The sequence below is a fragment of the Callospermophilus lateralis genome, unplaced genomic scaffold (genome assembly GCF_048772815.1).
Source record: "Callospermophilus lateralis isolate mCalLat2 unplaced genomic scaffold, mCalLat2.hap1 Scaffold_137, whole genome shotgun sequence".
NCBI classification, from domain to species: domain Eukaryota; kingdom Metazoa; phylum Chordata; class Mammalia; order Rodentia; family Sciuridae; genus Callospermophilus; species Callospermophilus lateralis.
In genome coordinates this window covers 2,455,866-2,482,419 of record NW_027512527.1, presented here as the reverse complement: position 1 = coordinate 2,482,419, position 26,554 = coordinate 2,455,866, and the positions used below count along the sequence as shown (strand labels likewise).

The window sequence follows — 26,554 nt, the reverse complement described above, 5'->3', positions numbered from 1 at the left end:
ATGATGACAGCCCCAGTACCAGCAGTGGTAGTTCAGATTTGGACCAGCAAGACCCTGCTGCTCCAGAGCCTGAAGATCATGAAGAAAGAACCTTCTGCCACCCATCGGAAGAAGAGCACCACACTCTCTAGCAAAACCACTGCTAAGTTATCCACTAATGCTAAAAGGTAACATTGTCAGGTTGTCTTCCAAGCAATTGGATGCTTTTATTTTTACATCAAGAACAATACTCCAGAAATACTTCATGACCAATTTTATTTGTACTTGAATGAATTGTCATCCTTTAGGGAGCATGAAAATGTCCTCACTAAAATTATGCTTCTAAGCAAACTTATTCTGTACTTTGATAATTTCAGTAAGAGTCCTAGAGACTGAATTCTCATCCTGACAGTTTAAGGAGTTGGCAAGGAAAATGTGTGAAACTGAATTAGATGGTACATTGGGGATGTTTCCTTTTGTGAGTTATACTCTTGAGTGAAATTAGCACGTGTCCACCTGGGTGTCAGTCCAGGCATCTGTGGTGGCAGGTTCATAAAAGGAAATGTGTCACTTTTCATCAAAGGAAATGATCAAAAACGTTTATATTTGCTAAAAAATGTTGAATGTCAGGCCTTGGCATTTTTTGAAAGCAGATTTTAAATTTGCTTAGTTTTACAAACAAGTCTTTAAATCCTGCATAATAAGTATAATTTTTTTGTAGTTATAGTTATCCCTCCTTGTTCTTGTGAGAACAAATGAAACTGAAAAGTAGCCATTAACAATCTCAGGTGTCACTTTGCTGTTAAAACTTTGCACATCTTTAAAACTCGTGGATGTTCTTGACATAGTAGTGAAAATCAACAGCAGGAAAAAACATTTTATTGGTTGTAAGTGAAAGATTATTTGTTTCCTGCTGACTTTTATTTTCTATGATGGCAAAAAAATCCATCAATGGGACTCCATCAGTGATAGTGGTTGTATTGAGTAGAACTCTTGTATCAAACATAAAATACACCTATAGCATTACTTAATGTTGATGATTTGTTGTTTTTCATTGATCACAACTAAAAGAAAGAATATAAAAACTGATCAATTATTGCATTTTATAGTGATTCATGTTCTTATTTTTCTATATATTTTCACCTTCATTGCACCGTTAATCAAACACTAATGAACTTGAGAATATTATATTGAATAGCAACAGTCCTTGAAATAATTTAAAATTCTTCTCAGTGTGTTGTAATCTTGTGGAAAGAACATTAAACAACTTTTGAAAACATTGTAAATTTCAAGAAAATCGGAAAAATGCTCTTTTTCCCCTTACCTCAAGGCCCTCTTTCCTCCAAGAGTATGAAATTTAAATTTACGTGCTGAACCTAAGATCAGAGAAAATAAATGGTTAAGTAAGATTGCTAAAATAGTCCTTGGAAGTTTTTCATTGGTAAAGGTATTTGTAAATTTTAAACTTTTTTTAAACAGATAAATATTGATAAAACTATTAATGTGCTTTTGCAATAGCTTTCTAATTTTTACCACAATAAAAGTGGATTGAAGTCATTGTCAAAAATATTCTAGTGCTTTTCTTCCTTCCATTTTGCCTCATTTGCATATAAGCTTGAAAAGAGAATTTCTTTGGTAAAAAGAGTTTTAAAATAGATTTTATATCCTTTTGTTTAGTAGTAGTGGAGGACTTTCTCAAATCAGGTGTAAGTGACTTACCTATTTACAGTAGCGAGTGAGAAAAAAGCTGCAATTTTCTGTTAAGGAGTTTGGGTTATGCCTCTGAGAACAAAGAGGAAGTAGCCATGTTAGCATTACTGAAGGCAAAACCAGCCTTGCATTTACCTGCATGATGGTAGAAGGCATTCTGATTTTCTGGTTATTCTGTAGACTGTCTCAAATCCTTTTTGTCTGTTCCCATTTTACTAACGGAATTCAGAAGGATCTGGCTGAAATAACCCTTAATCCTCTCCTAACTTCAGGTAAGAAACAAATTTTGTTGTTTTGATTTCTAAATTGCGGAATAATATCAGGAGATGAATGTATTATCCTTATATGTATGTGCAGTAGAAGAGGCTAGCTAGCTATGTTTGCTTCCTTAAAGCTTTGCAAGTGCTTTAAACAATAATTGCCTAGGTGAATTAAATTAAATTAGGAGAAAAATACTCTTAGCATGTATCATATATTCTGTACTTATGAATATAGTGATCTTGTGCTTCCTGCTGAGATTTGTTTGAGTGGTGTTGATTTTTCTGTTGTTTTTCTGTGGAATATATTTATTCACAAGTATTTTGTAGAAACATGTAAGGTTTTAAGTTTTAAAATTAGTGCTTGTGTGCAATCTGAATTGATTTTCCAAATTTAGAAATTGTTGAATATGGTGTTACAAAATGTAGAAGCATTAAACAGGAGTATAGTTGTATCTGTTGGATTTATTCAATAACTTGCCTAAAGGACAAATTTTATGTGCTAAGCTATGGTTGTAGTTGTTATTTTCTAGAAAGCACATTGTTGGAATTGTTTACATTTTAAGCAAATATCCTAATGACTTGGGAAATTTCTTAGCAGTAAATTAATTGAAATTGTGAGAAGAATCAAATTCAGTGGAACTCAGATTTTAAGATTGGTTGACAAATTGTATTAAAAGTAGCTGGTTGATTTTTTTAATTTGTGTCTTATATAGCGTTCTGTTTATTTTTGAATGGTGACTGTATGGTTGACAAAATTTATCAAATTTAGAGAGCAATATTATAAATAAATTGCATAGAAGTATGTGCTCAAGAATGAGAAGGGAAGGGATGCTATAATTAAGGCAGTGTTATGATTTGATATAAAAATGTTTTGGTGTTTAACCTGTGTTTTGGCTACAAATTGTGTTTGCTCTTGTTGATCAGCACCATCTCTGAAGTCTACCTGAGACATAATAAGGAATAATCCATTTACTACCTTGTGTGTGTTAACCAGATCCCCAGAAAAGGGGATCTGATCCTGATTTATCCAGTGAATTAATAGTTTTGCTTATATTTGTAGTCACAGCCATTTCAGTTTAAAAAGGAGACATGAATGTGAACTAATTATAAACAGAGTGGTATGTCAGATCTCAAAATATTACTTAAAAAGTATACTGCTCAATAGTGTAGCCACTAGCCACATTCTGACTATGGATCAGGATGTTGTGGTTAGTTGAAAATGTGATATGCTGTAAGTGTAAAATGCATACTGGATTTTGAAAACTTAGTACAATTTGTAAAAGAATAAATATTTTAAAGATATTTATTACATGTTGAAATAATATTTGGCATGTTTAGTAAATGTTTTAAAAATTGTATTTTTATCATTTTAGCATAGTTATTAGAAAATTCAAAATTACATGTGTAACTTGCATTATAATTTTGTTGAACAGTATTGCTTTAGAGAAGAAGTAAATCAGTATTTCTTTTAGCCTTCTAAATGGTGTGTCAAATCTGTACCATTTAGGAGGGCAAGTTAAATTTGCTCTGTGGAAGAATCACTTAACTTTCAGAGTATATTCTGATAATTTCCATTATGAAAGATGTAAAGATCTTTCAATTTAAAACTCACATGTCCTAAAGTTGCATGTCAGTTCAAACGTTCTTAAGGGTTTATGTTGATTTTCTGCAAATGGCTTAAACCAGTGTATGAATATACATCTAGAGAACATAGTAGATGTTGAATTGAATGCTCTCAGAGCAGTAATGTACTGGTGAATTTGGTAAAGAAATGTGCTTTAAGTGTTTAACCCAGGACTGTTTCCACAAGGTCACAGGATTATTTTAGATGGAGGAGAATCTTTCTGTGAAATAGAAAGTAATTTTCACTTATCACATATTTTTATCTTTATATACCAGATTTAATTTAAGTTCATGTAATAATTCTTAACATTTAGTGATTTAACTAGTGAAGCAGTAAAACTTTGGGCTTGCTTGTACACAGTAACATGGAATACTTATCTCTATTTTCTTTTGTCACAGTCTTTGGTGGCTGTTAGCTATTGAAAAGGACATCTTTTAACTTCTGTAATATCTGAGTTTCTTTGTGGCTGTGTAAGTGAGTCAGGAAAAAACAAATGTAAAATACAAGTTTCTTAGGAAATTAGAAGTTGTTTATTACTACTTTGGGGAGAGACATTTTTGGATATGTAAAACAATGCAGATGCTTTTGTGTGTCATTGGATTCTTCTGGGGTGAAGGTTTAGTTCTTGTAATATTGATAGAATAGCCTAAATTTGTATTGTGTTTTTACTTTTATGCCAGAAAATGCAAGAAATTATGGTATTATATTTCTTTTAACTCATAGCTGCATAAATGAGAATTTTAGCTGTATGGTAGTTGTATTATTTAGATTTCTTAATTTATGTTGTAATTAAAAATGGTATTCCACAATCATAAGTACATTTAGAATTTGTGGGTTAATATTGCATGAGACCTTTGAAACCTTATACTTGCTACTTCCAGGTACGATTATTTAATTATGGCTTTTGGTAAGGTGTGTGTGTGTGTGTGTGTGTGTGTGTGTGTGTGTGTGTGTGTGTATAAACTTGTCAAAGTATGTGACAGTGTTAATTATCCCTCAGGGAAGAAATGTTAAGTGTATCTGGGTACATTCAGGAATATGTTGAGTGAGATATAGGAAAACCAGAATTACTTGTACTAGGGAGATTTGTCTTAAATCCCATCTTTTGTTTTAATTAATAAGTTATTCTTTAGTTACATAATTAGGTCTAATATACACATCCAGGATGGCCTTTGGGTAGATATCATTGTCAAATGCATGACTTTAAAAGTGTTTGATTATATGTCAATAGGAATACTTCTTTTTCTTTTAGTAAAAAAGGTTGATAGACAATTAATTTCTAATGATTTGATGGTATTTTAGGTTTTAAGTATTGAAGACCTGTGGGCCAATGCATTTTAAACACAGGGAAATAATATATGTTTTTTGGTTTATGTTTATACTTTTTACATTCTATATTTTAGATTAGGGTATAAAAATCAATTCACCAGTAAGCATGAAGGGAAATTATTATGAACATCCCTTTGTTTTACAGAAAGTTATGGATGAGAGTTGTTTAGTAATGTGTTGACATTTACGTTCTATTTATCAAAGGATGTGCTTCCTTCACTTATGGTCAGCACTTGTGTAAACAGCAAAAGTTTAGAAAGGTGTTGGATTTCTAAGTTAATCTTGAATTTCTTTTCCTGTATAGAGGGTACAAACATGTACTCATAAATATTAATGGATTTGGACTGAATCTATGTTAAAGATTATATTCAAGAGTAATTGTAAATCTGTAAATCGTTTTTGGATGAGGGGAAGGCCTTATGGGGGGTAGATATTACAGTTTCAAGTTTATGTTAATCATATGTTGACTATCAAAACCTGAAATCAGCTACTATAATACTTGTAAATACTATAATACTTGCAAATTTTGTTAATTTCCCTTTTTAAAAGAAAGAAAAAGAAGTAACCTAAGTTCTAAATCAGAAGTTTGCAATTTGCACATAAGAGTAATTTTCTGAGGATAAACTGTGTTTCTGATGGTTGCCATATCTCTCACTATTGTCCAGTGTAGATTAGAATTTTGCTAATTAAAGGGTGATCTTCAGACTAGCAACATCTGTATCACAGGTGTGATTGTTAAAACTCAGAATGTTGTTTTCCCCTAACCAGAAGTACTGAGTCTGAATCTGAATTTAATAAGATTGCTAACTGAATTGTGTGTCTATTGAGGTTGGAAAAATCCTGCTACTGAAGCAAGACTGTTCAGATCCATTCTGTGCCACTATTGGCATGCCACTTTATATAAGTTATGGGATATTTTTGTTCTTCAGTCTCCCAAGTTGTAAAATGAAGATTAAGTTGATCTCCCCATTGTATAATTGTTGTGAGGATGAAATGAATTTGTTGAAAGTTTTGTTAACCACATAAATTGGATCCCTAAAGTGGATACAGTATGATAAAAGTAGGTGAGACAGTTTAGCAGCATGCCCTCACTCTTGCTGGCTAAGGGAGTCTTTAAAAAAAAAGTTTAAAGGATAAGATAAAAATCTATCTTTGCTCAGCTTCTGAGATGAATGAGTTAGTTGATCTGAGAAGGAGTAAAACATCTTTTGTGGGAAATTGAGCAGATATTAAAAGTAACAGTGACACAAGTCCTTATAATTGTGAATCCTAATGACCATCAGAGTCTTTCACTAGGGGTTTGGCCTGCAGTCTTTTTTTTTTCAGAATAGAAATTAAAAGTTTATTAAAGGACAGCAGAAAAGACTTCTCCCAGAGGAAGAAGGGAACCCAAGAGGTGGAATCCATGGAAGTGCAGTTGTTTCCCCTTTTTATAGTTTTGGTGACAGAATGTAGGTTGGAGGCTCGAGGGGTGGGGCACGGGTGGGCTTATCACTTTTCTAGGATGGGATATCTCCAAATCTATTGGGGGCTGTTTCCTGAGCTCCATTAACATTTCTTTGAGGTGGACTTTAGCCTAGGGCCTTTTTGGGACTTCATTAACATTTCATGAGTTGTCCTGTGTTTTCCCTGAGTCATTCCCAGCATGGCCTTCATTTTAGATTTCACTCGATATTAGACCCGATTTACCTAACTACACTGACTACCTAATTTTAAATCTGGCTTCATTCCCCCCTCTAATTTGGGAACTCCTTACTGCTGTAATGAAGGGGGCGAAGAAGATCTTTCTGGCTTCTTCAGGCTGAAAAGTGATGGTGTGGGGCAAGCAGTTTGGAGTCCCCCTTTAAAAATTGGGTCTATCGAGTGGTCCATGATAGAAGTTTGATTGAGAAGTAATAGACTGGAAGGCCATTTGAGTGATGGGTGGTCTGTAAGAGAAACAAGAATTAATTAGTACTGGAACCAGATTGATGCAGCAATAAATCCCATAGCACAGGAATATGCCAATGAGTATGATGGCAAAGACAAAGAATAACAATGTTTTCCACCAGGAAGTACCAAGAACCAGGAGCTAAGATATTGTTTTCATGAGAAATTTGATGAGGACATGGCTTCTGTCTGAGCATGTAAATCTTTAAGGGTATTTGTCACATTGCCAGAATTGTCAGGGATGTAAAAACAACATTTAACTTTTAGGGTTACAGATGTCCTTTTCCTTAAGATACAGTTTAATAACTTAATGTCATCTGATCTTGCAAAATCTTTTTACTAGTATGACCTCTGTGTCTAATAGAGAAATATTTAATTCTGTTACTTAGGGCTGGATAACCATACTAGCAAACATTAAGCCTACCTGTGTAGGTTAGAAATAAAGGCCTTGAACTAAAAACTACTCTGGCAGTTCCTTTTGATAGTTATCAGGCATTTCTGTCTGAGAATCTCTTTTGAAGCCTCCAGTTTACTTATTTATGGAAGTTACATTTAACTATTATTTTATTTAAAATGCCCAGGAATAGCTGTTTTTTGGCTTTGACTGTCTTTGCTAAGTGTTTAAGATGAAGCAAGTCAAACTGACTTTTGTTTCTATCTAAAAGGTTTTCTGTTCTTTTGCTTTGGGAGTCTGAAAACTGTAAGAGGCTATGTTTATTAAAGTACTGAATACAGACCTCAAAGGAAGTAGCTTGTTGAGGGGGGGTGAGGAGGGGAGGTGGGGGGAAGGGTCCTTTCATTGGAAGGAGGCACCCCCTGTCAGCAGAGTTGGGCCCTTGTAAATCTAGTTTTGAATTTAGGGCCTGGGAGACTTGTGAAAAGAAAAGCCAACACCACCAACAACAAAAAGAGCCAAGGGAGGCCCCCAAACTTCTGGGAAAGAGGTCCTCATTCCTGCCTTGTTGGAACCAATGTTCAAGGGTTGGTATAAAGGAGATGCCAGTTGGTAAGGGACAGCTGGCTTCCTGGCTCCGATCGGCTGGACAGCTGCCCCTCTTTTCTCAACCTGGCAGAAGTGTGTGCCTGGAACCCTGAGGACAGCACTGCCACCCTGCAGATTCTTTTTTAAGGTGGGGAGAGGAGGGTGGGTACCAGAGATTGAACTCAGGGGCACTCAACCACTGAGCCCCATCCGCCCTATGTTGTGTTTTATTTAGAGACAGAGTCTCACTGAGTTGCTCAGGGCCTCACTAAGTTGCTGAGGCTGGCTTTGACCCTGCGATCCTCCTGCTTCAGCCTTCAGAGCCACTGGGATGACAGGCACACTGCACCTGGAAACCAAGCAGATTCTCATGCATCTCCTGTCCCAGTTTGAATCTGTGAGGCACAGCCATGTTCACAACAGGCCCATGGCCCCACCTCACTCAGCATTAGTTACTTTTGTCCTGATTAATGACTGCTGGTCCGTTGGTTAGATTTGGGGTTTGCCAGAGACCTCGAGGGTTAAAGATGCAAATAATTCATAGTGGACAGTGCCTTCCTAGGTGGGCAGGACACCCTTGGAGCACTTTCCTTAATGTCTGCTACCCCTTTAGCATGGTTTTAAGTTGGGTTGCCCATAATCCAGAAATGACAAGTTTCGGCTCCATCGTTTAGATTAGAAAACTGAGGAACAATGCCATTAGAGCTGCAGGGGATTTGATTCCAGTGAGACCCTGCAGTGAGCTCCTCTCTCCCTTTGCAGAGTGCCAGGATTTTATTTTTTAAAATTTGTTCTAATTAGTTATACATGACAGTAGAACGCTTTTTGAAATATCCAACATAAATGGAATATAACATCTTCTGGTTGTACATGATGTGGAATCATACCAGTCATATAATTATGTATGCACACAGGGTAATAATGTCCCATTCCTTATACTATTCTTCCTACCCCCAAAACACTCTCCCTTCCCTTTGCTCCCCTCTGCCTCTATTCTTCCTCTATTATATACCTCTATTCTTCCCTACTCACCCGCCATTTTGAATTAGCACCTGCATATCAGAAAGAACATTCAGCCTTTGGTTTTTTTGGAATTGGCATGTTTCATTCACTTAGGATGATAATCTCCATTTCCCCCCATTTACCAGCAAATGCCATCATTTCATTCTTCTTTAAGGCTGAGTAATATTCCATTGTGTATATATAACACATTATCTTTATCCATTCATCTGTTGAAGGGCCTATAGGTTGGTTCTATAGCTGGGCTTTTGTGAATTGAGCTGTTTACATTGATGTGACTGTGTCATTGTAGTATGCTGATTTTAGGTCCTTTGGGTATTATGCTGAGGAGTGGGGTAACTGGGTCAAATGGTGGTTCCATTCCAAGTTTTCTGAGGAATCTCCATACTGCTTTCCAGAGTGGTTGCACCAATTTGCAGTCCCACCAGCAGTGTATGAAGATTACTGTTAGGGTCTGTAAACAAGTCAAGATGGTGCCTGGCATTTTGCCAGAGGGAGTGGTTTGTGAAGTAATGCCAGGGAGCCATTACGTGTGGAGATTCCTTATTGGTTGACTGCTGTATCTAGTTTATGCTAATTAACATAAGCTGTGTGGAATGTATATATACCGCTCTTGTCCTACAATAAACAGCTCCCACTCCTGCTGTATCAATGTACAGAAGTTGTTCGTCACCCCCCAGTTATTTTTTTTTAAAGAGAGAGAGTGAGAGAGGGGAGAGAGAGGGAGACAGAGAGAATTTTAATATTTATTTTTTAGTTATTGGCGGATACAACATCTTTGTTTGTATGTGGTGCTGAGGATGGAACCTGGGCCGCACGCATGCCAGGTGAGCGTGCTACTGCTTGAGCCATATCCCCAGCCCCCCCCCCCAGTTATTTTGCTGCAGCCAGACTGCGGCAGATTACCATGATTTTATCTGTATGTGTGTGTGTGTGTGTGTGTGTGTGTGTGTGTGTGTGTGTGTGTTGTGTGTGTGTGTTTAATCTCCTGTATGTCTCCAGGCCTGGCACATGGGAGGTGTCAGTAGTGTTTTGTGAAAGTACGTAGTGATTTGTGAAGTTGGATCAAACTGACCCAGAGAGGTCTGAGGATGTGGCTCAGTGGTGTAGCACTTTCCTAGCATGCATGAGGCCCTGGGTTTAATCCCCAATACTGCACACAGCCATATGACTAAACCTAGGCTGGTGCCTACAAGCCTTTTAAATCATGGCAGTGGACTGGGTCCTGAAGATTGCAGAAGGTTATTGGTTTGGAGCTGCCCAATTGCACTGGTACATCCTTTATGGTGGGTATATAGGTAGATGCAGGTAATGCCATAATTGTGTACTTAGAGATCACCCTTATGTTCTTTCCCATACTTTTTTAAACAGCTTGTCCCATATGAGAAAATCCAGCATGCTCTCTGAAGCCAGCAGTTGATCATGGATGGGAAGAACAACAGGAAAGCTCATTTTGAATGTCACTAGAGGGTCATGTTATGAAAGAGTGAAACAACTAGTAAAATAGGAAAGAGAATTCTTATACTTTTTTATATTTGATTTAGACACAGGGTCTCACTGAGTTGTTTAGGGCCTCAATAAGCTGAGGCTGGCTTTGAACTTAAGTTCCTCCTGCCTCAGCCTCCTGAGCCACTGGGATTACAGGCGTCCACCACTATGCCTTGCTCTTGTAGTTACTCTGCAAAAAGAAATGCCCAAGTCACCTCCACTTGTGTGTTTCAGGCAGCACAACAGGATCCGCAGTGTGAACGGGAGCCAGCTGAAGGCCTACCTTTCCTTGGAAGTGTTGGATCTGAGTTCGAATAATATCATGGAAATTTGGAGCACCTGCTTTCCCCCTGGAATGTACATAAGAGAGCTATAAGTGCTTCTGTGGCTGGGGCTGTCCCTCTGCTTCTAGGTCAACTGGAGGCCTCTCCATTACCCAGGTCTGTACACAGTCTGCATATTTCACTTCTGCTTTGGTCAGCTTTTTCACTACTGTGTGACTGAAAAAACCCGACCAGAAAATTGTAGAGGAGGAAAAGTTTATTTGGGGGCTGACAGGTTCAGAGATCTCCATTCATAGACAGCAGGCTCCATTCCTCAGGGCTCAAGGGGAGGCAGGAGGTCATGGAGGAAGAGTGTGGTGGAGGGAAGCAGCTCACATGGTGATCAGGAAGCAGAGAGAGACTCCACTCTCCAAAGACAAATAGAGACCCAAAGCCATGCCCCCATGCCCCCTCCTCCAGCCACACCCACCTGCCTCCAGCCACCACCCAGTTAATCCCATCAGGGGGTTCATTCACTGGTTGGGTTAAGGCTGTCACAACCCAGTCATTTTTCCTCTGGACCTTCTTGCACCATCTCACACGTGAGTTTTGGGGGATACCTCACATCCAAACCATAACAATTTTTCAGCTCTGGGGATGGTACAAGACGGGAGGGATTGGCCTCTGATGCCCACTGATGGAACATTTCCAGTCCCATAGTATTCGTCTGTGTTACACCCAAGATGGACACCTTTGGCAGGGAGAGGTGGACTTGCCTGTCCAGGGAGCTCACCCCTCAGACAAAAGAGTTCAAGACTCTGAGGTCTGCCCTGACAACAAAGCCTGCTTTTACTCCCATTTACTGGGCTGCTTCCCAGCAGAGCTTGGAGAGAAGGCTCAGGGGAGCTTAGAGGCCCACTGTGCAGGGAGAGTGCTTTGCATACTCTCCAGGCTCTTTCTTCCTAGCGTCCCACAGTGATCACACAGCTCATGGGATCTGTCTGGGAAGGCGGCTCCTGGTTCTGTGGGTTCTCAGGACTGTGCTGAGGTGTCTCTTACCTGTGTTCGGGCCCCATCTTACCTGCGATGTGGATGGTAGACAGGAGTAAAAATGATAAAACCTGCAGCACCCACGGCCTGTGGGTAGGAAAGTGTTGCTCTGGGGAAGAATCTGAAGAGACATTTCCAAATCTGAGTGAGTTTACATTCGCTTTGTCATCACTGTTTCAGAGTCATTTTGGAGCTCATTTGCGAGTCCTGTTTAGAGGTGGTCATGACCCATCTCTTCAGGGAAGATAAACTTTGGCCCCTAGATTTTCCAAGTTGTTCTCAGGCTGCATCAAGGTGCCGAAATCAGGAACAGGAGGACTTGGACTTTGTTAACCTCAAGTGGAGCCTGTCCTGAGGTGTCCAGCTGCCGCCCAACACTCCCTTGCTCTGAACCAAGAAACCACCAACTGCAAAATGGAATTACACTAACCTTCTGTCCCTGCAAGAAAGCAGGAGGGACTTTCTCTTTTGGCAGCTTGTGGCTGCTCTATCTTCTTCCCAGAGGCTGTTATTCTCTAATCTGGAATGTCAAGAACAAACAGTTTGTAGAGAATCCTCATGTGCCCTGTGCTGGGGCTCTGCCTGATAAAGAACCCAGAGGAGCCTTGTTCCTTCCCCCCAGGGTAGAAGATTCTCTGGGCTTTCTCCTTTTCACTTAGGTGCTGTTTTTGTTGTTGTTGTTGTTTTTGTTTTTTGTTGTTGTTGTTGTTTTGTTTAAAAAAAAAACACCAAAATTTTGTCTAGGAAAAGCAGTAAGAAGGGTGTTGAGGGGTAACTTCTCATAGGAATACTGATTTATTTTATTTCCTTTATTTTTTCCCTTTTCTTTTCCACTGCTTGCTATGCTTTCACACAGTGTGACACACCTGTCTGTGTTATACACTGCAGTCCGTCTGCTCAGTACGGTCAAAGTAGATGGCCCTGAAAAAGTATTGCTTGTCTTTTTTTGGCAGGGGCGGGGGTACCGGGGATTGAACCAGGGACGCTTAACCACTGAGCCCCATCCCCAGCCCTATTTTGTATTTTATTTAGAGATAGGGTCTCACTGAGCTGCTTAGGGCCTCGCTTTTGATGAGGCTGGCTTTGAACTCTCAATCCTCCTGCCTCAGCCTCCTGAGCTACTGGGATTACAGGCATGGTATGGCTTGCTCTCTAAAGAACTTGGCTCAAGTCTCTTTAACTAGAGGGTTTCTTTCGGGTATTTAAAATCATTTAAAGGAATTGGCTTATACCTACTTATTATGTAAGTCCAAAAATGAGACCCACTTCAGGATTAAAGACTGTTTCCCCAAATCATGGAATGGAATCTGACCTGGCCTCTAAGCTGACTTTGTGCTTTGTGTACTGCTTTTCTTGTGCGCCTTGGGTGGCGGACCAGGTGTGGCCTGAGGTTGGCAGGTTTGCAGGAGGGCTGGGGGTGGAGGTGTCTGATGGTCACTCCCGCCCTCTTGGGCCCACTAGCCACAGGTGCTGTGTGCTCTGGGCTGAGTGGAGGTTGACCTTGGACAGTCTTGCCACCTGCAGTGCTTCCCCATCTGGGAGTCAGGGCAGGCTCTGAAGCCTTGTGATAATAGACATCTCCTCAGGAAACCTGTCCCTCTGGGTGTGTCTTAGCGTGTTTTCCCAGCTCAGATCCAGATGGGTCTGGTGTGTGTAACAGAACGAGGAAGGCCTCCTACAGCTGTGACATTTTCTCTCCTGACTCGTTCCAGCAACCTGGCCAGCAATCGCATTGGATCCCTGGAGTCAGGAGCATTCGATGGCCTATCACGGTCGCTGCTAACTGTTTGCCTGAGCAAAAACAGGATCACCCAGCTTTCTATAAAAGCATTCAAGTTACCCAGGCTGACACAACTGTGAGTACAGAAACCAGCACTTTAACTAAGGTTATAGCCCAATTTTTATGGTCACCAAACTTCCCCAAGGACCTAGCACCAAATGCAACCCCTACTTCCCACCCCCCACCTTGCCCCCAGTAAAGTTCTGCATGAACTGTAATTAATGCCCCTATGACAACACCTAGTAAAAGCAGATTGGAGCTGGGTCTGGGGCCGGTGGGCCACCTCATCTTGCAGGGATGAGGTCCACTGAGTATGGACGTGCAGGTTTATGCTAGTGTCCTCCTCGATGACATGAGGAATCCTGCTGGTTAGCTGGCGTGGCTAGTGCTTAGGCTTCATGCATTCTGTTTATTTATCTCAGAGGTTTTAGTGTTGTTTTTAAAGGTACCCGTAAAATAAGTACCTCAGGCTTGATGGCATCCTCGACATTTCTTGAATTTGGCAGGAAGTTAGCATGGCTAAAGGCGGTAAGCAGGAGATGGCAATTTTTATCTCCTAAATCTTACAAGGTGGTTGATGTATGATGGTCTCTCGCTTTTTTTTTTTTTTTTTTTTTTTTTTGGGTACCGGGGATTGAACTCAGGGGCACTCAACCACTGAGCTACCTCCCCAGCTGTATTTTGTATTTTATTTAGAGACAGAGTCTCATTGAGTTGCTTAGGGCCTTGCTGAGTTGCTGAGGCTGGCTCTGAACTCACAATCCTCCCACGCCACTGGGATTATAACCCTGTGCTACCATGCTTGGCTCTTGATTGATTGATTGATTGATTGATTTTTGACTTCTTTTTATTATTGGAAGAATAAATGTCAAGAAAACAAGCCAGTAGTGGAAATTTGGTTTAAATTGACTAGAACAGTTGTTGAGGCTCAGTGGGGTGTGGATCCTGGGCTGTCTGCGGAGAAGGTCTCCATGATGCTGAGGAGGTTGGGTCACGAGATGCTCCAGAAATAGTTGGGGGAAACCAGGGCTTTCCCATTAGCTCCATGTGTCTTTCCCTGCCCCTCCAGGCCACCCAGAGTCCTTTCAGTCCCCCGAGGCTCTCTAGTACTAGAGCCAGCAGCTGAATGTGTGTGCTTCATGGGGGGTCCCCTGCTGCACTTGCCCCATATATGGAGATCCCATCAGATGCTCTGACTGCAAATGTTTTTGCATTAGATACCCGCTGGCTCTCTGGCTGGGAAACTCGGCAGGGGTGTGTGTGTGTGTGTGTGTGTGTGTGTGTGTGTGTGTGTGTAATGTGCACAGGGAGGCTCTGACCCTGTGGGCTTCTTCTATTCAGGGACCTCAATTGGAATCAGATTCGGTTGATCCATGGCCTCACGTTCCAGGGCGTGGACAGCTTGGAGGTGCTGAAGCTCCAGAAAAACAACATCAGCAAGCTGATGGATGGCGCTTTCTGGGGCCTGTTCAATATGCATGTGCTGTAAATGTGGGCGGGCCCTGGCAGGGCTCCAGCCCAAGGGTGAGGCCGTGGCCTCTGCACCCTGCCTCTGTGGGGAGTGGGGCAGCCTGTGTGTGTCCATTCAGCTGAGCACTAGGTGGAGAGCAGGCCACCTTTCCTTTTTCTTTCTGTTTTTTTATTTTGGTACCAGGATTGAACTTGGGGAGGCACTCAACCCCTGAGCCCCATCCCCAGCCCTATTTTGTATTTTATTTAGAGACAGGGTCTCACTGAGTTGCTCAGCACCTCACTTTTCCTGAGGCTGGCTTTGAACTTGAGATCCTCCTGTCTCAGCCTCCTGAGCTGCCTTGATGACAGTCCTGTGCCATCGCACCCAGAAGGCCACCTGTCATTTGAGTCTTCCTGTGGTCCCAACTCAGTGTCTCTGCAGACTCAACCATATCTGTTCGTGTTTCCACAGCAGAATAGCAACATCTCTTGGAGGAGGTTTTTGAATCAGAACAGGTGTTGCAGGAAGGATCCCCATTCCTGGGCTTCCTCCCACCCCCACTTCCTCGCTGCAGAACAGATCCTTCCCCACATCCTCTCCATTCCCACACTCCACAGAAAGCTCCTTCTCTCCCCATTTTGGGTTTGACAGTCTTCCTTGATGTGTAGGTGGACCCAAAATATAGTTCATCACAGGAGATTTATTTATGTCTTGTCAGCTCATCAAGGCACTTGGTGCAGATGTGCAGCTTTTATCAAGAGAACATTCTCTTCGGCCAGATGTGTCCAATAGTGGAGCTGAGGCCTGCCAGAAACAAAGGCAACATCAAAAAAAAAAAGCAGAAGAATGTAATCTGCTGTCCTTCAACATTTAATTTGTTTACTTTTCATTAGAGGTGATGCCTCTGCGTGAATGAATCACATAGTACCATCATCCGTCCCCTCTCTCCCCCTCCCTCCCCATTCCCGTTCTTCTCCCAGAAGACAGTTGGGTCTCAGCATTTCCTCTTGGTTTTCCTCTTTTCAGGTTTGCGGGTGGTTACTTCCAAGTTGGCACATCTTCACCAGTATCTTTACCCACTTCTTTCCTTCACTACTTGTCTTTATAACTGAAACCAAGCCCAGAAGCTTAGGTCCAGGCCCCAGAGTGTACTGTGCAGAAGTATCTCTGCTTTGCATGACCAGGATGCTAGTGGCTTCTGCTCCTTTGCCACTTCAGCTGGGCTGGAGCTCTGTGGTGCATATTCCAGAACACTCTTCCTTCCTCAAGTCTGTCATTTAGAATCTGAAGTTCTAAGTTGATGATGGTCTGAGGATTAAGAGAATTTTCAGAAGAAAACAGTGTGAGGCTCTACCATTTCATTTTTATGTGGAACAAATTTATACAAATTAGGGCCAGTCATGGTGGTGTGTGCCTGTAATCCCAGTGGCTCAGGAGGCTGAGGCAGGAGGATTGCAAGTTTGAGACCAGCCTCAGCAACTTATCAAGATCCTAAGCAGTTCAGCGAGACCCTGTCTCTAAATCAAATATAAAAAAGGGTGGGGGTGTGGCTCAGTGGTTAACCACCCCTGAGTTCAATCCCTGGTACCAAAAAAAGAGCAAAATGTGCATCGGTAACTTCCATGAGAGAAACCAGGTGTCTAGGCAGAGCTGTCATTGGTGAGGACTCTGAGAAGTGAGGGAATGGCACATGAATGCTCTTCATTCAGTGGGTTCATATCCTGAGATGCCCACTGTGAGCTGAGGATGTCATAAGTTGAAAATACACTTAATTCCTAGTCCCCAGGGCATCCTAGCTTGTAGCACAACACATGGTAGAGTGTCAGTTGTTTCCTCTGGGTACCACAGGGCTGAGGGGGAGCCATCTCTCTGCCACTCCCAGCATTGAGAAAGGATTGTACCAGTTAGGAAAGATCTAGATTCGGAATTCAAAGCGGAGTTTCTGCAGAATGTGTGTCAGTCTCACACCTTCATAGAGTATGGACATCACAAGTTGGAATACTGTAAGTCAGGGACCTGCTGTGCATACTTAATGAGCATGTTGGGAGCCAGATCGTCACACTGCCCACAACCCCGAGGTACATTCTCTATTCCCTCTCCATACAGCACCATGAGGTGGATTCTTCTGGATATTTCCATTTCGCAGGTGTTCAGACTCATTAAGCCATCAAAATAGCAAAATCAAGATTTAAATCTTGTAGTCATGGAGCTGGGAGTAGTGGCACACACCTGTAATTCCAGCATCTCAGGAGGCTGAGGCAGGAGGATCGTGAGTTCAAAGCCAGCCTCAGCAACTTAGCAAAGCCCTAAGCAACTCAGTGAGACCCTGTCTGTAAATAAAAAATATAAGTAGGGCTGGGACTGGGGCTCAGTGGTTAAGCACTCCTGGGTTCAATCCTGGGTACCAGAAAAACAAAAATCATACAGTCATTGGACCCCAGAGCTAATGCCATGTCTCTTGGCACAGTGGATTTTTTCAGTTGGATGAGGATAAGGGCTGCCTCCCTTTTCTCCTTCTCTCTCTGTTCCTCTCCTGGCTTTGCCCTTGCTGAGAGCTCCTCTGCCCACTCATCTGCCTGGTTCACTTTGACTTAGCTGAAAGTGACTTATGGCTAACATCCCCTGCCCTTCCGAACTTTCTGAGTATGTCTTGGCCTGGAGATCCTCCACTGGGGTCTGCCCGTCTTCTCTCAGCCATGTGTATGCACACCAGGGGGTCTCCATGCTTCCCATGTGCTCTTACACCCTCAGTGTGACCGCCCTGTCTGATCGGAGCGCTGACCAGGCACACTCCGTGTATTGGGTAAAGGTCGGACCCCTTTGACCCCGGGCACTGTCATTGCAGACACCTCGAGCACAACAGCCTGGTGGAAGTGAACAGCGGCTCCCTCTTTGGCCTCACGGCCCTGCACCAGCTGCACCTTGGCCACAACTCCATCTCACGCATCCACTGCGATGGCAGAGAGCAGTGGACTAAGAAGGGGTGTAGGCCTCGGGGGCAAAGGCAGCTCAGAGGCAGGCAGGCCGGTGGCCCTGTTCTGGCAGAAAGAAGGATAGATGTTCAGGCCAGCCAGGCCCAAAGCAGGAATGTCAGGTCTTTGAGCTCCAGGCCCTTCCTACCTCCTATTTTTGAAATAACAGAGGTGTAGCCTGTCGGTCCCCATGAAGAGCCTCTGTCCCCAGGGATTTCTTGGGTGTGGAAAAAGCTCCTGAAGTCAAGGGCTTTGTCTGGGAAGGGCAACCTAAAGAACCCTTCTCACTGTAGCTTCTTGCAGAGTGATGGTACCTTAGGCCTCTGGGCCATGGTGTGGCACACCTTTAATGCCAGTGACCTGGGAGGCCAAGGCAGGAGTATCACAAGTTTGAGGCCAGCCTCAACAAATTAGTGGGACCTATTTCAAAAAAAAAAAAAGAAGCTGGCAATGTTGCTCAGTGGTAGAGCACCCCTGGGTTCAAGCCCCGGTACGAGAGAGAGAGAGAGAGAGAGAGAGAGAGAGAGAGAGAGAGAGAGAGAGAAACAGTGTGTTTGAACCACACTGGGATCATGAATAGAGCAATGGCGACCCGCTGACTGGAAGAATCTGTGTGTCCTCAGCGCTTGCACCTCAGTCAGCTTCCCCAGGGACCTGGCTCTTTCCTTTACCTGTCGTGCCTGGTGGAGGAGGTGGATGTGCATGGAGGCTCACAGTGTCCCCCCACCCTCCATTCCTTTGGAAGATCCCCAGGCAGGACACCCAGGCTGGGCCTGAGGGCACCTGAGCTCAATGTTGCCCAAGCTGAGAGCCACAGTGGTGACCCCTGGAGAGGGAACCTGGGTGCCCTCTCTGTCCTGCATGCACAGCCGGAGCTGCATAGCCAAAGGTCGGAGAACATGGCCATGTTCCCATGTCTGCACCCGTTTCTAGATCTCTGCTTGTGTTGGGGGAACAGGTCCTCGCTAGGTGGAAATTTTCAGTTTCATAATGCTCTAGTTTAGTCCAGTTGGGTTTCCTTATTTTTCAGGAGAGTTTGGGAGGGTTTTCTCCTTTCCCTCTTTTCATAGGCTTGGCCTAGAAAAATCGTCACTTAATGTGAGCAAGCGTTATGGGTGCCAGGCACACTCACAGGGACCTGGAACTTCATGCTGCGCTTGCAGCCCGAGTCCTTAGCCGTTCCCTCCCGTTGTGTGTCCCTTGCATCTCGGGCCCACAAGCATCCCTCTGCTGACCTGGCGTTTCAGTCTCTGTGGGTCAGTGGTCAGAGCGTGTGCCATGCAACAGCCTGCCTCTCCCTCCCACTCACTGCCCTTGGACTTGGGGTGTTAGATTCCCCCTCCTGGTGCTTTAGCGTGCTGCTTCCTCCCTCTTGTGGTATCAGATGGCACACTCTTTGCTCAGGTGAGGACCGCATGAGGTAACTCCAGGGACACGTGGTTCTCTGTTGTCCTAGTCCAGGAGCCCTGGGGGAAGCAGGGCAGGTTGAGTCCCACAGTCCTGAGCCTGTCTAGTTCCTAGGGTGAGGAGCCACCGTTCTGTGACTCAGCAGAGGGTGTGTGACCTCCTGGGAGAAGCTGTGCTCCAGAGCCTTGATGGGGCTTTGAGCTCCCTGCTCCCCTTTCTGGCTATGGACCGCTGTCTGCTGTGCCCTTTAGAGGGACCGGAGGTCACTGCAGCATGCCTTGACCAGTCCTAGAAGCTTGCCCCGTTCTCAGGTCACCTCAGAGGCAGGCTGAGGGTTGCTTTCCCGCCCCTCCCCTAAGCCAAATTTCTTAATTGCAGGTGAGGATATAATTTTGGTCTCCTGCCAGGTCTTGTGACTGACAGACACCATGACTTATTTCTCTAGCAGGGAAAGAAGGCTGCCTGCTGCCCCCTTTAAAAACCCATTAATCTTCACTGATACTATTTTTGTTCTTCCTGACCCAGCCCAAACTTCCCATTTTTCAACCAGAGGTGACCCGTATGCCAAGTGACCAGCGCCAGGGTTGTGTCAGAAATGCAAGGGTGTCTGGGAGGAGGGTTGGAGTCTCACATGCAGGCTAAATGGATGATTTGGGGTGTGTCCTGTCCTGCTCACAGGGAGGGTAGGTGACACTCAGGCCAGAGCCTCCAGCCTGAGGCTGAGGCCCTGCAGTGGTTGTCCCAGGCAGGGATGCATGGTGCCCTCTGCTGTCCAGTGCATGTAGTGGCAGCATCTGACCCACAAGGGGCCTATCCAGGGTGTCGGGCCTCTGCCAAGAAAAGTCTGAATCAGGACCAGCCTGGACACCAGCAGGGAGATTTTGTATTGCATGACCTTGTGCCATCCCCACAGTTTAACCACACTGGGACCTGCACAGCCATCCCTGTTGTTAGGCCAGGTGGATGACCTAGCTGCACATCCACTGTGAGGTGCTCCCTGCCCACGGAGATCCCATGGGTTGTTGTAAGCAAGTCTGTGAAGCCTGATAATGGCCTGTGCCCCTCCATCTCCCCTGGATTCTGTCCTTCAACAACCTCACGCGGCTGGACAAGGAGAGCCTGGCCAAGCTGGGCAGTTTGAGCATCCTGCGCCTCAGCCACAACTCCATCAGCCACATCACCAAAGGTGCCTTCAAGGGACTCAAGAACCTGCGCATCTTGTATGGCATTCACTGTGGGAGTGACCAAGCGATGGGGTCCTGGGCAGGAGAGCAGAAGAGGGCAGAGCCGGCCCCTAAAGGCCAGTGCAGTGCCAGAACCTTGAGCAACTGGTGACCAACGAGCATGCAGGAGGGGTGTGGTCTTAGTCAAGAACAGGGACACAGCACAGTTTGGGAATAGGAACCTTTATGACCAGAGATCAGCCATCTTCTGAAAAGCTTGCCACGCTGATGGAAGCCCTCAGGTGGGATTATGCCATGTCTAGAGAACCAAGCAGACCACAGCACTGAGGCCCCAGAGTGAGTGTGCTGTCTCTTTATCTCTTGCAGAGACCCTGTCCTTGGTGGTACCCTTGGAAGACCTCGTGGTGTCTGTGGGGGAGACGGTGGCCCTCCAGTGCAGTGACTGGCAGCCCCTCCCCCCGCATCACCTGGCTCAAGGGGAACCGCCTCCTGAGCCTCACCGACAGGCACCACTTCACCTCCGACAACCAGCTGCTGGTGGTCCAGAACGTGGTGGTGGAGGACGCGGGCCAGTACACCTGCGAGATGTCCAACACGCTGGGCACAGAGCCCGCTCACAGCCAGCTGAGCATCTTGCCCACGCCTGGCTGCAGGAAGGACCACCATGGCATCTTCACCATTACCGTGGTGTGCAGCATTGTTCTTATGTCGCTGGTGTGGGTGTGCATCATCTACCAAACCAGGAAGAAGAGCGAGGAGTACAGTGTCACCAACACAGGTGAGCACGGTGGCCGTTCATTTCCAGGGCAGGAGAAGCCAGGTCCACACTCTTCAAGAGCTCTCATGCTCTGGGAACACCAGGACCTCTGGGAATGTGGTTCTGGAGAACTGAACCCTTGGTCCTGCGGACACTGGGTTCATAGTCAGGGCAGAGCCAGAAATGGAGCTGCCTTGCAGCTGGGGCTGGGGCTCAGTGGTAGTGCACTTGCCTGGCATGAGTGAGGCACTGGGTTTGATCCTCAGCATAGCATATAAATAGATAAACTAAAGGTCTATTGACAAGTAAAAAAAAAAAAAGAACTTCCTGCTGATGTCCTCCTCATAAACGGAGGTGGATTGTCCCTGAAGCATCACAGTGCTGTGGATTTATTAGTTCTGTCTCCCTTCCTGTCACTCTTCCCTTTCTTTTGTGGTCTCAAATGATTTTGACATGGGCTCAGGTTCAACTCGGGTCTGGGAGGGCCTCCTACCTGCACCAATTCCTGGTCTCTGCGCAGCCTCGATGGCTGTTGCCAGGGGATCCTGTTCGGGGCCTGACAGTGAATGCGCATCTGCATCTGTTGTCACCGCAATCCTGAATATTTCATTGTCTTATCTCCTTGAAGAGGAAACTATTATGCCACCAGGTGTTCCAAGCTACCTCTCTTCTCAGGGGACCCTTTCTGACTGGTGAGAAACCTCAATCAGGACTGAGGGTGGCCATTGGGCCAACAAGCACATCGAGAGCAACAGTAAGGCCTCTGACACAGTGAGATGGAGCTCTATCTAGGTGACTGTCCTCCGTAGGTGGAGATGGCCTCTAGCTCCCTATTCAGGTGTCTGGCGTTAGGTAGGAGAGAGCATCAGGTGAACGAGGCAGCTGCTGGCCCAGGCCTCTGTTGTTTAGCTCAGTCCTGGTCTGTGCAAGCTCTGCAGAGGTTTCAACATCCTGTCTCCCCAGAAGGTCACCATCTGGGCTTAGCAGCAAGCCTCCCAGTTGGGATAAGGTAGGACCACTGTCAGAAACAGCTGAAGGGAAACCCCAGGCCCTGAAACCAAGCCCTGCTTCCACAGTTGGCCCTTGGTATCTGTGGGTTCGATTCTCTACACACTAGAAATATCCAGGGCGGAGAAGGTAATGCACATGCAGCCTTCTTTTCCTTGTCATTATTCCCCCAAAACACAGTCCAATAGCTGTGCACACAAAGTTACATTTTACTAGTCACAATGCTTAATCTAGGGTGACTTACATGGGACAGTGTATGCAGGTTATGTGCAAATGGTGTGTTATTATATACAAGGGACTTGAGAATCCCTGGATTTTGGGATCTGTGTGGGGGCTCTGGCACCATGAAGGTACCAAGGGATGCGAGTGCAGCGGCAGTGCCAAGACCTCCTCTGCATTCCAGACTCACAGGGAAAACTCTCTGCAGGGGGCGCTGTTTCAGTTGGTGGGAGATTGTGAGCGCTTGCTGAGCTGAAGGCCAGGCCTGAGAGAGCTGCTCCTCTAAAATGGCTGCAGATGCTCAAAGAGTGCTTGCTGGGAAAATGGTACTAGAAAACAGGCCCATTGCCAGCTTCGTGGTGGCACAGTAGTAACTCACACTGATAGAGAGACTACAGCAGCAGCCCCAACCGTCCTGCTCCTCAAACTCACTGAGACCTCCTCTGCAGTTTCTAACCTGGGGAGTCTGTTGCAGGTGTGTGTCTGAGAGACGTGGGCCTCTTTCCAAAGGTTACGTCCACAGCATCATGCAGAGGCAGCCCAAGCTCTGTGTTAGATACAGTAAAGAGCCCTGGAAAGTGTCAGAAAAAGCCACTGGGACACCTGGTCCACCTACGATGGGCAGGTGATGCTTCCACCAGGAAAAGTAGTGTCTTTTTGAAATCAAGATCTGGGTTGACCCACTCACTAAATGAAGAGGGGAGATGCCTACATTTCCATCTAGCACTCTCTAAATTGGGTATTTAGTATATAAACAGGAAGCTCTGGCCTGGTGCCCTTTTAATTCTAGAGGAGTGTGTCTCGTAGTTACTATTTATGGTACATTAAACCTGAGCAAGAATTTTCCAGAATAATAAGCAACATAGGGGGTTTTAGTATCTGTTCACCAGGGCTGTTTTGAGGTTAAATTTCTAATTGTTCAGAAAACTCTTAACCCTGCATGGTACCTAATTGTTGGGGTTTTTCTTTTTTCTTTTTTTTTTTTTTTTTTGCCGCTGATCACAGTAGCATGACTACAGTCTCTAAGTACAAGATTAGCTTAATCTGGGGCATGTGAGCAAGAAGGACCCCATCTCCACTAATGGTGTGGCATGTGCCCAGCCTTTTCTGTGAAGGTCTTTGGGGAGGGGGCGTTTGCAGGCCGGGGGCAGGACCCCACTTGGGTGCAGGCGGGTGGCCTGTTCTGTGGGGGTGGCTCTGACCTGGCCCATCTCTCCTTCAGAACCCAGTGGCCCTCTCGTGTGCAGTGACTGCAATGCTGATGTGGACAGTTACTCCAAGGAGCAGGCCCCCCACTCTCAGCCCACATGCAGGGACAGCACACAGCCAAGTGCACTGTGTGGCCAGGATCCCAGCCAGGGTGACCAAGGAGACTCTCCACATCATCCTCGCAGTGGGACCCGGGACAGGTCCCTCTACCCCAGCAAACAATAGAATGCCGACATCCTTGAGGAAGCCGTCGGTGTCCCTAGATGGAAAAGGTGATCCCTTACTGTCCTCCTGGCCTCCCTGGCAGCTACACTAGCTGCCACATCTGGTCATGCTGGAACTTGGCTCTGACGGCCTTCTCTTTCCCCAGGGGGCTTTGCCTGTACTCTATAGTGAGGCTGTGCGAAGTGGACCCCGCAGACCTTCAGCCCTGCCCTGTGTGCCCTTCAGGCAGCACGGAGCTCCCAGAGGCCTCCTTGGCCTTCCCTTCAGGTTGCTGTTTCCTTGGAGGGGGGTTAGGAATAGTTCTGGTGCCTTAGTGCATGGTGGGAATTTAGAGACAAAAAAGACATTTGTTTCCTGGGGTTCCTGGTGGGTTAGGAAGGACGGGGAGTCCTTGGTGTTGTGTGCTCTTCGCAGTTACATTTAGCCTGCGTTGGTGGCTCCTGCAATGTGTCTTTGCCGAGAGGGGCTTTTCCCTGGAGGCTTGCTTCTTTGAGGGATGAAGTGAAGGTTGCTAATCCACCACAAGCCATGAGTTAGGACGGTAGGCCTTTCTCCCTTCTCTGAAGCTCACTTTTTCTTAAAAGCAAATGTCATCTTGTCCATGTCGCCGGATTGTTAGCTGAGGCTTTTTGGGCAAAGGCTGCTGGTGTTGGTACCTGTGGATTTTTCAATAGTGACGTTTTAATTCTGCCAATATAATATTACATTGGGGGTAAAAAAGATCAAGTTCTCACCTTCCAGGGCTAGCTCATGTCTACTGAGGAGCCTGAGCAGGCCCATCCACGCCCCCCCTTCACATAGACGGGACTGGGTGTGGACTACATAAGATTTAGCCCTAGACCTGGGTGTGTTTGCACTTTTGAGACCTGTAGCTGTCTTGTGAGTGCCAATGTGTAATTCACTGAAAATTACATTGAAACAAATAAGGTCCTTAAAAAAATCTCAAAGTACATTTCTTTAGCCAAAAAAGCTGAAGGGAGATATTAGCCAAATGGCTACGTATGTCAGATGTTCTTGTCAGAGGTCATCATTGTTCCAGAGGTCATCATTGATCCATTGTTTTGTCCTCAACAGTTAACTGATAAATGTTACTTCCACAAAATATGTGAATTTGCTGCTTCTGAGAGGCAATGTGAAAGAGGAAGTATTACTTTTGTGTACAAATTTATTTATTTATAGAAATTTTTGTACAATGTACATTGAAAACATGTAAAATATTGAAGTGTATAACAAACAGCACTGAAGTGTCTTTAATAAAGGTTCATTTATAAGTGTTGAGCAAATGGCAGGAATGAAAATTGGGATATATGGTGTCCTTAGGGAGACAACAAATGGTTTCTTTTGGCTAGAAAATGTATGTGCAAAGAAGGTTTGCAGGTTAGAGTCATGCAACTTATTCAGTAAATATTTATTAAGCATTTGCTAGACACTTAAGCATAGGATACCATGGTAAGCATGATAGAAAAGTTCTCTTAGGGAACCTGTTAGTCTATTAGGGCAGGGATATTAGTTAAGAGCTATGATAAGGACCACAGGGTAAGATCTAGATCAAGTTTCAAGATAAATTGTCTTTGAGGAAATACTGTTTAAGCTGAAACCTTATGGTTGAATACATATCAACTAAGCACTGCTTGGAAAACAGTCTACCTTCTCTAATCCTCTAATGTCCAAATCCTGTTAACCAAATTGTGCATTATGTGTTCAGTTGTCAATACAAATGAGTTACTGGTACTCTAAGCAATTGAAATTGGCATGAAAAAGAATTATATTTTCCATTCTTGGTCTAGAAGATACCATGCCAAATATAGCATGACATTTCTTCATTTATAAATGCAAAAAAAGATAATGATTTTAAACATCTTACAATAGCAATTTGTTTCTTCACTCAAGCTTAACCAAATTTTGATAGAATAAGTTCAGTTTTTAACATAATATATGTCACTTGGATGGTAAAATAGCATCCAATTATATGTTCAGTATCTGATGAGAGTCCAGAGGTAGGATGGTATATATTTTAAGATGTGGGTTTCTGTAGCAAGATTTGCCAACTGGAGTATATAATGAAATATATAATGAGATAAGCCTAATGGATTTACAGGAAAAGTAGAATTGATGAAGAGGTCTAGGCTCAATAGAAAAAAGATGAAAGGTCAGAGAATTGCTGATAGAATGTGCAAAAAGGGAGATGCCCAAAAACTGAAGAGAAGACAATGAGTGACAAACATCACCAAAGAAAGTGGGTAAGGAATGAGGTACTGAAATATAAAGCATCAGAAAAGGGATAGTTTAGGGGATGGCAGGTTTTTGGGTGTGACCATGGGAGTAGATGGATGAAAGAAATGGAGAAAAGCAAGTAACTGTGATTGTATCTTGACATGGGTGGAAGATGGTGAGGTTTAGTGGTGCTGTCAAAGCTTTAAGTCATATGTGAATATTTTCAAAAATCTGAAAATTACCCCAGTTGGGGATCAAATGGGAAGTAAATCTCAGTAACAGGGTATATGCAAGAATCTGATTTAATAATCAGCCTACAATCCCCTATAGAAGGAGGAACAAGGAATTGCTTAGAAGTGATGGAATGCAGACAGGATGCAGCTCTGGCTTAATCAAAAAGAGGTGGCCATACTTCAGGCAAGGACTTGTGAGCCTGGGATGGACAGATTGAGTATGAGGTGGAGTTCAGTGGAATAAAATGGGAAGAAATAG

The 26,554-nt window shown here is 44.3% G+C and overlaps 1 pseudogene; it reads left to right on the top strand.

Annotated features, from left to right (window-relative positions):
- LOC143640212 (leucine-rich repeats and immunoglobulin-like domains protein 1) lies at positions 1-23,939 on the top strand (annotated as a pseudogene).
- Positions 23,940-26,554: the final 2,615 nt, after the last annotated feature.